The sequence below is a fragment of the Mus musculus genome, chromosome 4, assembly GCF_000001635.26.
Source record: "Mus musculus strain C57BL/6J chromosome 4, GRCm38.p6 C57BL/6J".
Taxonomy (NCBI): domain Eukaryota; kingdom Metazoa; phylum Chordata; class Mammalia; order Rodentia; family Muridae; genus Mus; species Mus musculus.
The window spans coordinates 105,734,067-105,751,155 of record NC_000070.6 but is presented as its reverse complement, the minus strand read 5'-3'; positions in this window follow the sequence as shown (position 1 = coordinate 105,751,155).

Genomic DNA, 17,089 nt, shown 5'->3' with positions numbered 1-17,089 from the left:
CACGATCAATTGGTCATGTTGTTTGGTTATGTGATATAAATTATAGCAGGAGCCTGTCATGGAGCAAAACAAAACCACTCACCTCATGGATGAGAAGCCGAAGGAGAGACAAGAGAAGGGACCAGCATCCCACATCCCCTTCAAGGGGCATAGCCCTAGTGGTATGAAGACCTTCCATTAAGCTCATGTCTTATAGCTTTCATCTCCCAATAGCCCCTGGCTAATGACCAGGCTACATGAACCCTTGGTGAACATTCCAGATTCAAACTAGGGGTGAGCCCTGAAACCTGTGCCTTCTATGGTGATGTTTCTCTTGGTTAAAGTATCTTCCATCTTTCCACTCACTAATTAAATATTTACCCCCCCCCCCCATTTCTCGTCCCTTCTCTTTTGCCCTAACCCATTTCTACCCAGAGGTGTTCTCTTTCTCCACAGTGCTTTCCAGTTTGGACCCTTCTGCTGCTCTGCCCCTGAATTTAGAGTCACAGTTCAGATCCACCACATGCTTTCTTGAACTTTTGCCTCAGCTGTCTAGCTGGCAGTCCACCTTGCAGTCCCTCCCGTTCATCCTCTATACCACAGCCAGACCAGTCTTCCCAAAGGGCTGCTCAAATGGTAGTTGACCCTCTACTCCGTACATGGAGCTCCAGGTTCCTACAATATCAAGGTGAAACTCTCCTTCGTTTGTACCATTTTATTGCTAAGGGGCTTGCTTTGCAATAAAAGTTTTATTCACTTAAATACTTTGGTACTGTGCGTGCTTTTAAGGTAGAGGTGGCGCCGCACACTTTGCCATTTAAAATGTCACTTAGTCCTTTTTACATCCTCCAGATCCCCGTGTGTTTGCCCAGCATAGTGCTGCCTGTAAATGTGAAAACTGCTGAGGGCCATTTTTTCCTCAGCCCAGAAGTGAAACCACACTTCCTACACTGCCACCACTTGTGATTCTCCTATTTCATGGTTACCATATTTTACCTGTCACATCTGCCTCAGATTCTGCCTCCATGTCCCTCCTGGTTTCAGGCTTTGTGAAGAAGCTGAGTTTTATGTTCCCTGGAATGTCTCTTTTAGGCACTCCTTCTGGACTGGAAATGAGAAATTCCTACAGCCAGGAGTAAATTCAGACTTCTGCACAAGTGCCATAAGGGGGCATTTGCATTCATTGTTTCCCTGCCACTAAGTCTATAACACACAACACAAACAACGTAATGAATAGCTTTTTTTGGAATATGGTTGTAGCCCATGGCAGCAGGGAAGGCATGGTGAAGCAGTTTGATTCATGATGGACTGAGTTCCCAGGGCTGTCTATTCATTCTGTGTTCAGGATGTAGAAGGCAGCCATGGAAGTGAGGGCCAGAAATAAACTTCAAAGGCCACTCCCAGTGACCTACTTCCTCCATAGAGGGCCACTAACAAATGACTTCAGACTCTTAGAATACTGAGTGTCACCAACTGGAGAACATGTATTCAGAAGGTAACCTGTGGAGGACATTTCAGATCCTGACAGTAAGGCTACTATGACTCTAATGAGGAAACTGAAACTTGAGACAATTAAATACCTTGATGAAAGATACAGGGATGCCGAGTTATTTATTTGAAATTATTCCTTATTGGCTGCTCAGAGAAATAGTGATTTAGAGGCCGGGACCCAAGAGCTTTTTGATTTAATCCTATCTTATCCTTTAAGTACAGGGCAATCCAGTTCACTGCTTGTGATGGTTAGTCTTAATCTGGTGAGATCTAGAATCGATGGGAGATGGACTTCTGGCCACATCTGTATTTCTTGTTTGTGTAGTGTCTTGGGTACTTGTCTGTTGCTGTGACAACATATTCTAACAAAAGCAACTTAAAGGGAAGGACTTGATTTTAGCTTATAGTTCAGGTACAGTTCATTATGGGGAGGAAGTCAGCTGCTCATAACGTACTACCACCAGGAAAAGAAGAAACAAGGTAGGCTGCAGCTTGCTTTCTCCACGTACACAGCCCAGGATCCCAGCCAGGGGATGGTGCCGCCCACAGTGGATGAACTTTCCCATCTCCTTTAAGGCAGTCAAGATAATCCCTCACAGATGTGGCCAGAAGTCCATCTCCCAGCGATTCTAGATCTCACTAGATTGAGACTAACCATCACAAGCAGTTAACTGGATTGCCCTGTGCTATTTACTGATGTAGGTCACAACTATAAATAATCCGTTATTAGACATAGTAGTGAAAATTATTCTCCTTACGTTCTCCTGTTTCTAAATCTTCCAGCATGCTGTGAATTTTCTGTCTTCTCAGACCACAGCATAAATAATCTTCCTTCACTATAATGACAGCAGACATACAGAAAGAGAAAGGCTTAGGAACCAGACGAGACAAATTGGTATTTTAGCCTAATGACTTTGGGCAAGTTACTAACTTCCTGTAGGCATTTTCTCACCTGTAAAACAAGGATGACACGTCTTACTTCACTTCACTGGGTGGTAAGGGACAGAATGCACATTTTAAATGCCTCAGCAAATCAATAAAATTTGACTTTCCATCTCCAAATGCCTATCCCCCACCCCCCCTTTTTTTTGCAGCCAGTAAGGAATAGTTTGAAATAATTTATTCTGCTAAGTGTTTTAACTATTCTCTTTAAAGAAGAGGAAATTCAGCCTGCATGCAAAATGACGTTTACTGAGGAGAGTTGTCATCATATCAAAGATCTTTCATTTCTCCTTTATAAAGTCATTATTGAGGGAAGGGAAGTACCCACAGCTGCCAAAGCCTTGAGAATAATTTCAATGACTAAGCTCCAATTCCCACACAAAGAGCAATATGATTCTAACCTCAGAGTTATTCAATCTCAGATGGAGACAAATGAAACAGAAATGAAATACAAAAATGAGTTATATAAAATGAGAAGCTCTAGGCAGTTTACAATATCTTCCAGGAAAAAAAAATACATGTATAATATATATATATATAAAACAGTCATGAAAAAAATACCACACCGAGCTGCTGCTTTGACACTAGCTGTGTGGGTGGCAGAATACCTCACAGGATTTTCTGATGGTTTTTACTGTTAGTTTATTGCACAGCCTGTGCTTTATCAGTTTTTCATCATCAATTAGACTGAGAAGGGCTATTGACTGAGCTCTTGGGCAGTCTTCCACTTGGACTAAGTGCCTGGCCCTCATTCTCAAGGCCACAACTTCCTCTCTGTGCTTCAGGAAGAGCGAGTGCAATGAGAGCCAGTGCCCAGGAAGCAGCCGACCACACAAAGTGACCATCCTTGCTAAATGTGTTTGCGACTCTCGTCATCTAAAACTGACATTACATTTTTGTCGCAACACCAGCTTTTCAGGTTTGTGCTTCTCCCCCTGGCTGTCTGGAGGATGCCTTCTGGCAGAATCAACTCTAATACTTCTTTAAGCTCTCCACACTCTGCCTCCTGATGGGCTTCCACCTGCCTAGCTCTGCTGGTGACCTTTGACTCTCTGCCCCAGTTGAGAACTCTTCAGTGCTAGAAACATAGACCCGACTGCCTCCGCACTTCTTCACTGGTATTGAATATACTTCAGGCACAGATCCCAAACTAAATTCATCAGATTTCACCAAGCTTTCTCCTAAGATGCACAGAAACGTGAACACGAGCCATAGACGTTTATTTAAAGCTTTTTCAACATACATAAGTTCTGTAAACAAACTGTAGCCCCAACCTATGTATGGTTGAGGGAAATAAGAATTCTCAGAAATCATCTGCCTTAACCGAGTATCTAGAATTTGTTTAGCTAACATCAGTTCCCTGTTTTAAATAAATATGATTTTTGCAATATAATTTGATGATAATGGCTTCCCTTTTTGGGACTAAACAGGTGATAGGGAATATGTGTGGTTCCCTTTCTTATATATCAAGAAAATCCAGAAAAAGTATGACAAATGGTGTTTAGACATTGGGACAACAGGAAACAAGGGTGTGGAAAGCTAACCAAACAAGGAGAGTTCTATCTGTAATGGCCAGATCTATTCTTCAGAATGAGGGACACTCACACAGGTCAGTTCCAGAGATGGGGAAGTGGCTAGAACTCAAGGAACACTGGATAACTGGGGAGGAAGAAGACAGGGGTTAGAGGAAGACCTCAGAGCAGTCTTTTTGAGCTTGAATGAGCATAAGGCTGTGTACACCTGGAAGAAATGACTCAAACCCAGGGAAGTAACTTGGAAATCACCAACCGGAAAGCTCCCCAAACACTCTGAAATGCTGAAATAATTTGTGTGGTAGTCACCTGAAGTGGAAGGGTAATGTGGGGATGGGGATGTCCAGTCAGGTTCTCTCAGGAGCTTCCCCTCAGTAATGAGGCCATCGAGCTCTGGCCAAGCCTGAGCACAGTGTGAAGGGAGCACCTCAAAGACCCAACTGATGTCAGACAACAAAGCAACAGGTCCAATGCTGACGTCTGTTCTGAGGATCAAAATAATGCAGAGTATTGACAGGAGATAGAGTCTGAATTGACAGGGATGATGAGTCTAGCTGACACGTGTTAAGATACATGTCTCACAGATTCAAGAAGGTGGTGAGAACATAACCGGAAGAAGGAAGAAAACATTATATAAAATTAAGATTCAAATGGAATTTCTAAAAACAAAATTAAGATTCAAATGAAACTCCAGACCTGAAAGAGAAGTTACATGGATTTGATCCCGACTAGGAAAAAGTGCTGAAGATCGAATGATTGATGTTTCCCCAAGTAAAAAATACAGGAAGAGAATGACTAGACAAGAAGCACGAGAGAAAGTCAGGCTGGGCTATGCTAGACACAATTATGGGCCTGAGTCTAGAGGCTGATGCAGGAGGATGATGAATTCCAAGCCAGTTTGGGTCCAGGTTTTTTTTCTCTTATTTTTTTTTATTACGTATTTTCCTCAATTACATTTCCAATGATATCCCAAAAGCCTCCCACACCCTCCCCCCCCACTCCCCTCCCCACCCATTCCCATTTTTTTGGCCCTGGCGTTCCCCTGTACTGGGGCATATAAAGTTTGCCTGTCCAGTGGGCCTCTCTTTCCAGTGATGGCCAACTAGTGCATCTTTTGATACATATGCAGCTAGAGTCAAGAGCTCCGGGGTACTGGTTAGTTCATAATGTTGCACCTACAGGGTTGCAAATCCCTTTAGCTCCTTGGGTACTTTCTCTAGCTTCTCCATTGGGGGCCCTGTTATCCATCCAATAGTTGACTGTGAGCATCCACTTCTGTGTTTGTTAGGGCCCGGCCTAGTCTCACAAGAGGCAGCTATATCACGGTCCTTGCACCAAACGCTTGCTAGTGTATGCAATGGTGTCATCATTTGGAGGCTAATTATGGGATGGATCCCTGGATATGGCAGTCTCTTGATGGTCCATCCTTTTGTCTCAGCTCCAAACTTTGTCTCTGTAACTCCTTCCATGGGTGATTGTTTCCAATTCTAAGAAGGGACAAAGTGTCCACACTTTGGTCTTCGTTCTTCTTCAGTTTCATGTGTTTTGCAAATTGTACCTTATATCTCACTATATTAAGTTTCTGGGCTAATACCCACTTATCAGTGAGTACATATTATTTGAGTCCTTTTGTGATTGTGTTACCTCACTCAGGATGATGCCCTCCAGGTCCAACCATTTGCCTAGGAATTTCATAAATTCATTCTTTTTAATAGCTGAGTAGTACTCCATTGTGTAGATGTACCACATTTTCTGTATCCATTCCTCTGTTGAGGGGCATCTGGGTTCTTTCCAGCTTCTGGCTATTATAAATAAGGCTGCTATGAACATAGTGGAGCATGTGTCCTTCTTACCGGTTGGGACATCTTCTGGATATATGCCCAGGAGAGGTATTGCGAGCTCTTCCGGTAGTACTATGTCCAATTTTCTGAGGAACCGCCAGACTGATTTCCAGAGTGGTTGTACAAGCTTGCAATCCCACCAACAATGGAGAAGTGTTCCTCTTTCTCCACATCCTCGCCAGCTTCTGCTGTCACCTGAATTTTTGATCTTAGCCATTCTGACTGGTGTGAGGTGGAATCTCAGGGTTGTTTTGATTTGCATTTCCCTGATGATTAAGGATGTTGAACATTTTTTCAGGTGCTTCTCTGCCATTCGGTATTCCTCAGGTGAGAATTCTTTGTTCAGTTCTGAGCCCCATTTTTTAATGGGGTTATTTGATTTTCTGGAGTCCACCTTCTTGAGTTCTTTTTATATATTGGATATTAGTCCCCTATCTGATTTAGGATAGGTAAAGATCCTTTCCCAATCTGTTGGTGGTCTTTTTGTCTTATTGACGGTGTCTTTTGCCTTGCAGAAGCTTTGGAGTTTCATGCGGTCCCATTTATCAATCCTTGATCTTACAGCACAAGCCATTGCTGTTCTATTCAGGAATTTTTCCCCTGTGCCCATATCGTCAAGGCTTTTCCCCACTTTCTCCTCTATAAGTTTCAGTGTCTCTGGTTTTATGTGAAGTTCCTTGATCCACTTAGATTTGACCTTAGTACAAGGAGATAGGAATGGATCGATTCGCATTCTTCTACATGATAACAACCAGTTGTGCCAGCACCATTTGTTGAAAATGCTGTCTTTCTTCCACTGGATGGTTTTAGCTCCCTTGTCAAAGATCAAGTGACCATAGGTGTGTGAGTTCATTTGTGGGTCTTCAATTCTATTCCATTGGTCTACTTGTCTGTCACTATACCAGTACCATGCAGTTTTTATCACAGTTGCTCTGTAGTAAAGCTTTAGGTCAGGCATGGTGATTCCACCAGAGGTACTTTTGTCCTTCAGAAGAGTTTTTGTAGTTTTACCTTGTCTTAAAAACAAGGAAGCATCCCAGCATGGTGGCAATCATAGTCAGCCTTGTCTGTATAGTGAGTTCTCAGAGCAGCCAGGGCTACATGGTGAGACCCTGTCTTGAAAACAAAACAAAACAAAACAAAACAAATAATAATTTTAACAACCCCCCAAAAAGAGGAAGAAATTAGTAAAATAAAATATAAAAACCCAGAACACTGTCTAAACAAAGTCCCATAAAAATCAGTATAAAATGTATTGCTATCATTTCTGTACTATACTATAAGTTAAAGAAAATTCTTTACATATAAAAAACAACACGATCATTTCGATGCAAAGGCCTAGCCCCTAGAAATAGGGTAATGTAAGATCTTTTTCACCATTATTATCTTTAAAATCAGTTTATAAAACAAATAACATGAAGTTGTGGTATTTAGAACCTTGGTAGAGGTGAAATGTAGGTTAATGCTAGCATAGATTAAGCAGGAGGGATTAATTTATGCTGCTGTAAGGTTGTCACATGGTACACCAATGGTCTAACCGAACTCAGAGGTAGCTACAGTAGCTTTAGATGCTAACTTGTGAATTCTAAATAAACCACTAAATACACAAATCAAAGAGATACAATTTATGAGCCTATTGTGGAAAAGATATAAAAATTACAAATCCATAATATCTAGAATATATAAGGTGCTCACCTTTCCGGCAAAATGGAATCAGCAAATGAGCAAATGAATGGAACTCACAATTCACCAAATAAGTACAAATAGCTAATATATATATGCAGATTTTCATCCTTAGTCATCAGAGAAATGCAAATGAGAACTATTTGGAGATTCTATCTCACGCCTGTCAAATGGCTAAGAAGACAGACAGCAAACAATGTTAGTACAAGGGGAGGCTAAGGTACCATTGGTGAGGCTGTAAACTAGGGTACCCACTATGAAGTCAGTGTGGATGCTCTTTAAAAAGCTAACACTAAAGCTATCATGTGGTCCAGCTGAACCAGTCCTAGGTCTGTGTCCATAAGAAACTAAGTCAGCACAGCACAAAGGTAGCCATGCCCATGTACCTGTAGTGATGTTCACAGCAGCCAAGTTTTTGAATCATTTTAGATGCCCACCATTGCTTGGATAGATTAAGAAATTGTGGTATATACTAAAAATAGTTTTGGTTAACCACAAAGAAGTCAAAGCGGAAGATCATTGTAGTGGCTATTCCTGGTTGTCAACTTGACAATATTTGGAATGAACTACAATCCGGAATTGGAAGGTTCACCAGTGACCCTTATCTGGAGGCTTGGAGATCCTTATCTGGATCTTGGTTTGAAGATCTTGAGCCATAGTGGCTATGGATTCCAGAAGATTGAATCTCCGAGTTTAAGGAACACACCTTTAATCTGGGCTACACCTTCTGCTGGAGACAATATAAGGACATTGGAAGAAGGGAGTCTAGCTCTTGCTCTTGCTCCTTCGCCTGCTTGTTGCGTGAGACTGAGTAACTGCTAGATCCTTGGACTTCCATTCACAGCTGCGACTGAACCATTGTTGGGAATTGGGCTGCCGACTGTAAGTCATCAATAAATTCCTTTACTATCTAGAGACTGTCCATAAGTTCTGTGACTCTAGAGAACCCTGACTAATACAATCATCATTTTAAATGAAATGAACAAGATTTAAAAAGGCAAATGCCATGTGTTTTCTTATATAGGGTATCTAGATTTCATGTCATATATACAAATCAAAACTATACTGAAAATTTTACCTATATACGTATGCATATATACGTGTGTAGATATGTACATATACACATACACATGTATATGACTTGAAAGTAGAAGGGGAATACTGGGAGAGGGAACAATGGGAAGAAGAGGGGGGAAAGAGCAAAGGGGAATGGGAGGTGGATCTGAGCAAAGTACCCGATATATATGCATGGAAAAGTCGTAACAAAATCCATCATTATATGTAATACATATATAACCATAAAATATAATGCCAATCAAGCAGACAGAAAAGTGTATAGAGTAATAAATCATAGGAAGAATGAACAATAAAACATAACAAGATACTAACATTATACCAGGTTAAAGGATCATTCCAATAAAAGGATATGATTTTCAAAATGCATTTTAAAGGTAAATCTTACTTTATGAAGAAAACCTCTTAAAAATATAAATCTATAACAAATAATATATCACAGATAAAATTGCAAACATCTCAAAAGAAGTCAGAGAAATTCTTGGATACAAAGGAAGACACTCCGTAGTCTGTACATAGAAACTGGGGAGCTACATTGGTCAACATCAAGTTTTTTTTTTTTTTGATAAAGCTTTTTATTTTTTATTTTTTTTTCCATTTTTTATTAGGTATTTAGCTCATTTACATTTCCAATGCTATACCAAAAGTCCCCCTTACCCACCCACCCCCACTCCCCTACCCACCCACTCCCCCCCTTTGGCCCTGGCGTTCCCCTGTACCGGGGCACACAAAGTCTGCGTGTCCAATGGGCCTCTCTTTCCAGTGATGGCCGACTAGGCCATCTTTTGATACATATGCAGCTAGAGTCAAGAGCTCAGGGGTATTGGTTAGTTCATAATGTTGTTCCACCTATAGGGTTGCAGATCCCTTTAGCTCCTTGGGTACTTTCTCTAGCTCCTCCATTGGGAGCCCTGTGATCCATCCATTAGCTGACTGTGAGCATCCACTTCTGTGTTTGCTAGGCCCCGGCATAGTCTCACAAGAGACAGCTACATCTGGGTCCTTTCGATAAAATCTTGCTAGTATATGCAATGGTGTCAGCGTTTGGATGCTGATTATGGGGTGGATCCCTGGATATGGCAGTCTCTACATGGTCCATCCTTTCATCTCAGCTCCAAACTTTGTTTCTGTAACTCCTTCCATGGGTGTTTTGTTCCCACTTCTAAGGAGGGGCATAGTGTCCACACTTCAGTCTTCATTTTTCTTGAGTTTCATGTGTTTAGGAAATTGTATCTTATATCGTGGGTATCCTAGGTTTTGGGCTAGTATCCACTTATCAGTGAGTACATATTGTGTGAGTTCCTTTGTGATTGTGTTACCTCACTCAGGATGATGCTCTCCAGGTCCATCCATTTGGCTAGGAATTTCATAAATTCATTCTTTTTAATAGCTGAGTAGTACTCCATTGTGTAGATGTACCACATTTTCTGTATCCATTCCTCTGTTGAGGGGCATCTGGGTTCTTTCCAGTTTCTGGCTATTATAAATAAGGCTGCTATGAACATAGTGGAGCATGTGTCCTTCTTACCAGTTGGGGCTTCTTCTGGATATATGCCCAGGAGAGGTATTGCTGGATCCTCCGGTAGTACTATGTCCAATTTTCTGAGGAACCGCCAGACTGATTTCCAGAGTGGTTGTACAAGCCTGCAATCCCACCAACAATGGAGGAGTGTTCCTCTTTCTCCACATCCTCGCCAGCATCTGCTGTCACCTGAATTTTTGATCTTAGCCATTCTCACTGGTGTGAGGTGGAATCTCAGGGTTGTTTTGATTTGCATTTCCCTGATGATTAAGGATGTTGAACATTTTTTCAGGTGCTTCTCTGCCATTCGGTATTCCTCAGGTGAGAATTCTTTGTTCAGTTCTGAGCCCCATTTTTTAAGGGGGTTATTTGATTTTCTGAGGTCCACCTTCTTGAGTTCTTTATATATGTTGGATATTAGTCCCCTATCTGATTTAGGATAGGTAAAGATCCTTTCCCAGTCTGTTGGTGGTCTTTTTGTCTTATATACAGTGTCTTTTGCCTTGCAGAAACTTTGGAGTTTCATTAGGTCCCATTTGTCAATTCTCGATCTTACAGCACAAGCCATTGCTGTTCTGTTCAGGAATTTTTCCCCTGTGCCCATATCTTCAAGGCTTTTCCCCACTTTCTCCTCTATAAGTTTCAGTGTCTCTGGTTTTATGTGAAGTTCCTTGATCCACTTAGATTTGACCTTAGTACAAGGAGATAAGTATGGATCGATTCGCATTCTTCTACATGATAACAACCAGTTGTGCCAGCACCAATTGTTGAAAATGCTGTCTTTCTTCCACTGGATGGTTTTGGCTCCCTTGTCGAAGATCAAGTGACCATAGGTGTGTGGGTTCATTTCTGGGTCTTCAATTCTATTCCATTGGTCCACTTGTCTGTCTCTATACCAGTACCATGCACTTTTTATCACAATTGCTCTGTAGTAAAGCTTTAGGTCAGGCATGGTGATTCCACCAGAGGTTCTTTTATCCTTGAGAAGAGTTTTTGCTATCCTCGGTTTTTTGTTATTCCAGATGAATTTGCAAATTGCTCCTTCTAATTCGTTGAAGAATTGAGTTGGAATTTTAATGGGGATTGCATTGAATCTGTAGATTGCTTTTGGCAAGATAGCCATTTTTACAATGTTGGTCCTGCCAATCCATGAGCATGGGAGATCTTTCCATCTTCTGAGATCTTCTTTAATTTCTTTCTTCAGGGACTTGAAGTTTTTATCATACAGATCTTTCACTTCCTTCGTTAGAGTCACGCCGAGATATTTTATATTATTTGTGGCTATTGAGAAGGGTGTTGTTTCCCTAATTTCTTTCTCAGCCTGTTTATTCTTTGTGTAGAGAAAGGCCATTGACTTGTTTGAGTTAATTTTATATCCAGCTACTTCACCGAAGCTGTTTATCAGGTTTAGGAGTTCTCTGTTGGAATTTTTAGGGTCACTTATATATACTATCATATCATCTGCAAAAAGTGATATTTTGACTTCCTCTTTTCCAATTTGTATCCCCTTGATCTCCTTTTGTTGTCGAATTGCTCTGGCTAATACTTCAAGTACTATGTTGAAAAGGTAGGGAGAAAGTGGGCAGCCTTGTCTAGTCCCTGATTTTAGTGGGATTGCTTCCAGCTTCTCTCCATTTACTTTGATGTTGGCTACTGGTTTGCTGTAGATTGCTTTTATCATGTTTAGGTATTGGCCTTGAATTCCTGATCTTTCCAGAACTTTTATCATGAATGGGTGTTGGATCTTGTCAAATGCTTTTTCTGCATCTAACGAGATGATCATGTGGTTTTTGTCTTTGAGTTTGTTTATATAATGGATTACATTGATGGATTTTCGTATATTAAACCATCCCTGCATCCCTGGAATAAAACCTACTTGGTCAGGATGGATGATTGCTTTAATGTGTTCTTGGATTCGGTTAGCGAGAATTTTATTAAGGATTTTTGCATCGATATTCATAAGAGAAATTGGTCTGAAGTTCTGTATATTTGTTGAATCTTTCTGTGGTTTAGGTATCAGAGTAATAGTGGCTTCATAAAATGAGTTGGGTAGAATACCTTCTACTTCTATCTTGTGAAAAAGTTTGTGCAGAACTGGAGTTAGATCTTCTTTGAAGGTCTGATAGAACTCTGCACTAAACCCGTCTGGTCCTGGGCTTTTTTTGGCTGGGAGACTATTAATAACTGCTTCTATTTCTTTAGGTGATATGGGACTGTTTAGAAGGTCAACTTGATCCTGATTCAACTTTGGTACCTGGTATCTGTCCAGAAATTTGTCCATTTCGTCCAGGTTTTCCAGTTTTGTTGAGTATAGCCTTTTGTAGAAGGATCTGATGGTGTTTTGGATTTCTTCAGGATCTGTTGTTATGTCTCCCTTTTCAGTTCTGATTTTGTTAATTAGGATTTTGTCTCTGTGCCCTCTAGTGAGTCTAGCTAAGGGTTTATCTATCTTGTTGATTTTCTCAAAGAACCAACTCCTCGTTTGGTTAATTCTTTGAATAGTTCTTCTTGTTTCCACTTGGTTGATTTCACCCCTGAGTTTGATTATTTCCTGCCGTCTACTCCTCTTGGGTGAATTTGCTTCCTTTTTTTCTAGAGCTTTTAGATGTGTTGTCAAGCTGCTAGTATGTGCTCTCTCCCGTTTTTTCTTGAAGGCACTCATAGCTATGAGTTTCCCTCTTAGAAATGCTTTCATTGTGTCCCAAAGGTTTGGGTACGTTGTGGCTTCATTTTCATTAAACTCTAAAAAGTCTTTAATTTCTTTCTTTATTCCTTCCTTGACCAAGGTATCATTGAGAAGAGTGTTGTTCAGTTTCCATGTGAATGTTGGCTTTCTGTTATTTATTTTGTTATTGAAGATCAGCCTTAGTGCATGGTGATCTGATAGGATACATGGGACAATTTCAATATTTTTGAATCTGTTGAGGCCTGATTTGTGACCTATTATGTGGTCAATTTTGGAGAAGGTACCATGAGGTGCTGAGAAGAAGGTATATCCTTTTGTTTTAGGGTAAAATGTTCTGTAGATATCTGTCAGATCCATTTGTTTCATCACTTCTGTTAGTTTCAGTGTGTCCCTGTTTAGTTTCTGTTTCCATGATCTGTCCATTGGTGAAAGTGGTGTGTTGAAGTCTCCCACTATTATTGTGTGAGGCGCAATGTGTGCTTTGAGCTTTACTAAAGTTTCTTTAGTGAATGTGGCTGCTCTTGTATTTGGAGCATAGATATTCAGAATTGAGAGTTCCTCTTGGAGGATTTTACCTTTGATGAGAATGAAGTGTCCCTCCTTGTCTTTTTTGATGACTTTGGGTTGGAAGTCAATCTTATCAGATATTAGGATGGCTACTCCTGCTTGTTTCTTCATACCATTTGCTTGGAAAATTGTTTTCCAGCCTTTCATTCTGAGGTAGTGTCTATCTTTTTCTCTGAGATGAGTTTCCTGTAAGCAGCAAAATGTTGGGTCTTGTTTGTGTAGCCAGTTTGTTAGTCTATGTCTTTTTATTGGCGAGTTGAGACCATTGATGTTAAGAGATATTAAGGAAAAGTAATTGTTGCTTCCTGTTATTTTAGTTGTTAAAGGTGGCATTCTGTTCTTGTGGCTGTCTTCTTTTAGGTTTGTTGAGGGATTACCTTCTTGTTTTTTCTAGGGCGTTGTTCCCGTTCTTGTATTGGTTTTTTTCTGTTATTATCCTTTGAAGGGCTGGATTCGTGGAGAGATAATGCGCTAATTTGGTTTTGTCGTGGAATACTTTGGTTTCTCCCTCTATGATAATTGAGAGTTTGGCTGGGTATAGTAGCCTGGGCTGCAGTTTGTGTTCTCTTAGTGTCTGTATAACATCTGTCCAGGCTCTTCTGGCTTTCATAGTCTCTGGTGAAAAATCTGGTGTAATTCTGATAGGCTTGCCTTTATATGTTACTTGACCTTTTTCCCTTACTGCTTTTAGTATTCTATCTTTATTTAGTGCATTTGATGTTCTGATTATTATGTGTCGGGAGGAATTTCTTTTCTGGTCCAGTCTATTTGGAGTTCTGTAGGCTTCTTGTATGTTCATATGCATCTCATTCTTTAGATTTGGGAAGTTTTCTTCAATAATTTTGTTGAAGATGTTTGCTGGACCTTTGAGTTGAAAATCTTCATTCTCATCCACTCCTATTATCCGTACGTTTGGTCTTCTTATTGTGTCCTGGATTTCCTGGATATTTTGAGTTAGGATCTTTTTGCATTTTCCATTTTCTTTGATTGTTGTGCCGATGTTCTCTATGGAATCTTCTGCACCTGAGATTCTCTCTTCCATCTCTTGTATTCTGTTGCTGATGCTCAAATCTATGTTTCCAGATTTCTTTCCTAGGGTTTCTATCTCTAGTGTTGCCTCGCTTTGAGTTTTCTTTATTGTGTCTACTTCCCTTTTTAGGTCTAGTATGGTTTTGTTCATTTCCATCACCTGTTTGTATGTTTTTTCCTCTTTTTCTGTAAGGACTTCTACCTGTTTGATTGTGTTTTCCTGTTTTTCTTTAAGGACTTGTAACTCTTTAGCAGTGTTCTCCTGTATTTCTTTAAGTGATTTATTAAAGTCCTTCTTGATGTCCTCTACCATCATCATGAGATATGCTTTTAAATCTAGGTCTAGGTTCTCAGGTGTGTTGGGGTTCCCTGGACTGGGCGAAGTGGGTGTGCTGGGTTCTGGTGATGGTGAGTGGTCTTGGTTCCTGTTAGTAAGATTCCTCCGTTTACCTTTCGCCATCTGGTAATCTCTGGAGTTAGTAGTTATAGTTGACTCTGTTTAGAGATTGTTCTTCTGGTGATTCTGTTACCGTCTATCAGCAGACCTGGGAGACAGATTCTCTCCTCTGAGTTTCAGTGCTCAGAGCACTCTCTGCTGGCAAGCTCTCTTACAGGGAAGGTGTGCAGATATCTTGTATTTGGACCTCCTCCTGGCCGAAGAAGAAGGCCCAAAACAGGACCTTTCTCAGACACTGTGTTGCTTTGGCAGTTCCCAGGTGGTACAGACTCTCACCTAAGCAGACTAAATTCCTAAGTTCCTTGGAGTCCCGGGACCAAGATGGCGACCGCTGCTGCTGTGGCTTAGGCCGCCTCCCCAGCCGGGCGGGCACCTGTCCTCCGGTCCGGAAGGTGGCCGGCTGTCCCCGGCCCACACAGGGTGCTGCCTCAGCGCCTCTGTGCTTCTGCCTGTTCCAGAAGCTGTCAGGTTCTCTGGCGCACCCTCTCACCTGTTCAGACTAATTTCCTAAGTTCGGCGGGTCCCGGACCAAGATGGCGACCGCTGCTGCTGTGGCTTAGGTTGCCTCCCCAGCCGGGCGGGCACCTGTCCTCTGGTCCGGAAGGTGGCCGGCTGTCCCCGGCCCACACAGGGTGCTGCCTCAGCGCCTCTGTGCTTCTGCCTGTTCCAGAAGCTGTCAGGTTCTCTGGCGCACCCTCTCACCTGTTCAGACTAATTTCCTAAGTTCGGCGGGTCCCGGACCAAGATGGCGACCGCTGCTGCTGTGGCTTAGGCCGCCTCCCCAGCCGGGTGGGCACCTGTCCTCTGGTCCGGAAGGTGGCCGGCTGTCCCCGGCCCACGCAGGGTGCTGCCTCAGCGCCTCTGTGCTTCCGCCTGTTCCAGAAGCTGTCAGGTTCTCTGGCGCACCCTCTCACCTGTTCAGACTAATTTCCTAAGTTCGGCGGGTCTCGGACCAAGATCAACATCAAGTTTTAAATGTGACTCTGGAAGATTGCACTGGGGTTTCCCCTGAGATGAAGCAAAACACCAGGGGATCAACAAGAGGTAAACAGATTTACAAAAGGTAAACCCTCTCAGCTTTGGATCACCAGATCTTTCATCAGCCTCTTAGCCCAGCAAACACAATCTCGTGCCAGAATGAGACTGCACTGCATGACTGTCCTTCCTTAGAGCTTCCACCGAAACCCTGAGGCATAGAAAGTGCAAGGACAAAGGTTGTTATCCACACAGGCAAAACTCAGAAGTGAGGCAAATTAACCCCTCTTGTGCCAAAGCTTAGAAAAACAGCCGATGGAAGGAAGTGGACTCATTCTTTCCCTTCTCCGTCGTATCATAGATAATCCATAATGGATATGATCACAGCCAGTAGGGTCAGGCATCTAGTCTCTTCTAGCATGGTCTACTCAACAATACATCTTCTGATTGTTTCTTCCTAGTGTATCCAAGAGCAAATACATGATACTGCACGGATTCCTGCCAAGTTACTCATGTAGAAACAGCAATCCCAATTTCTGAGTTATGTACAACACAGGCTCATGAATGAGGTGATAAAATTATCATTATTTTGAGATGATGACTGATGACAATCTTTCTTGAAAGCCAAAGGAACTCCTTAACAACAGAAATTCCAAAAATGTTGAGAACAGGAACAACTCCTAATAGTACTAAAAACTCACTCTTTATAGTACTAAATACTTTGAAAACTACATGAAAAAGTTCCTTTATATGCCAGCAACAAGTCCATTAAAAACTATGTTATAGGAAAAGTACTTAATCTAAGAAAGACATTAGACCATTGGAGACCTGAAGTCTCCATGGGAAGACATGCTACATTAGAGAGCAGAAGACCTAAATAGACATGCCAATTACACATAAATTAGTAAATTTAATATAATCACAATTAAAAGTCTAGCTTTGAAGATTCAGTTTATTTCTCATTCTATGCATATGAGTGTTTTGCCTGCATGTATGTATGTGTAATGTGTATTTGCCTGGCCTCTATGGAGGCCAGAAGAGGGCATCAGATAGCCAGAAGCAAATCAGGGTCCTCTGTAAGAGCTGCGTGCAATCTTAACCATAACTTACTGAGCCATCTCTCCAGCCCCAAGTCTTTTAGACCTAGCAGCTTAATTATTATATCTGAGCATGTGAACTCATGAAAATGGGCAGAGATGCTTTGGGAAAATGTAAGAAGCCTAAGTAACCATAAGAGTCAGCTGGGTTTGTTACAAAGCTATCAATTTAGGATCCCTAGTTACAGAGGCAGACAACCCTGGGAATCTGGCC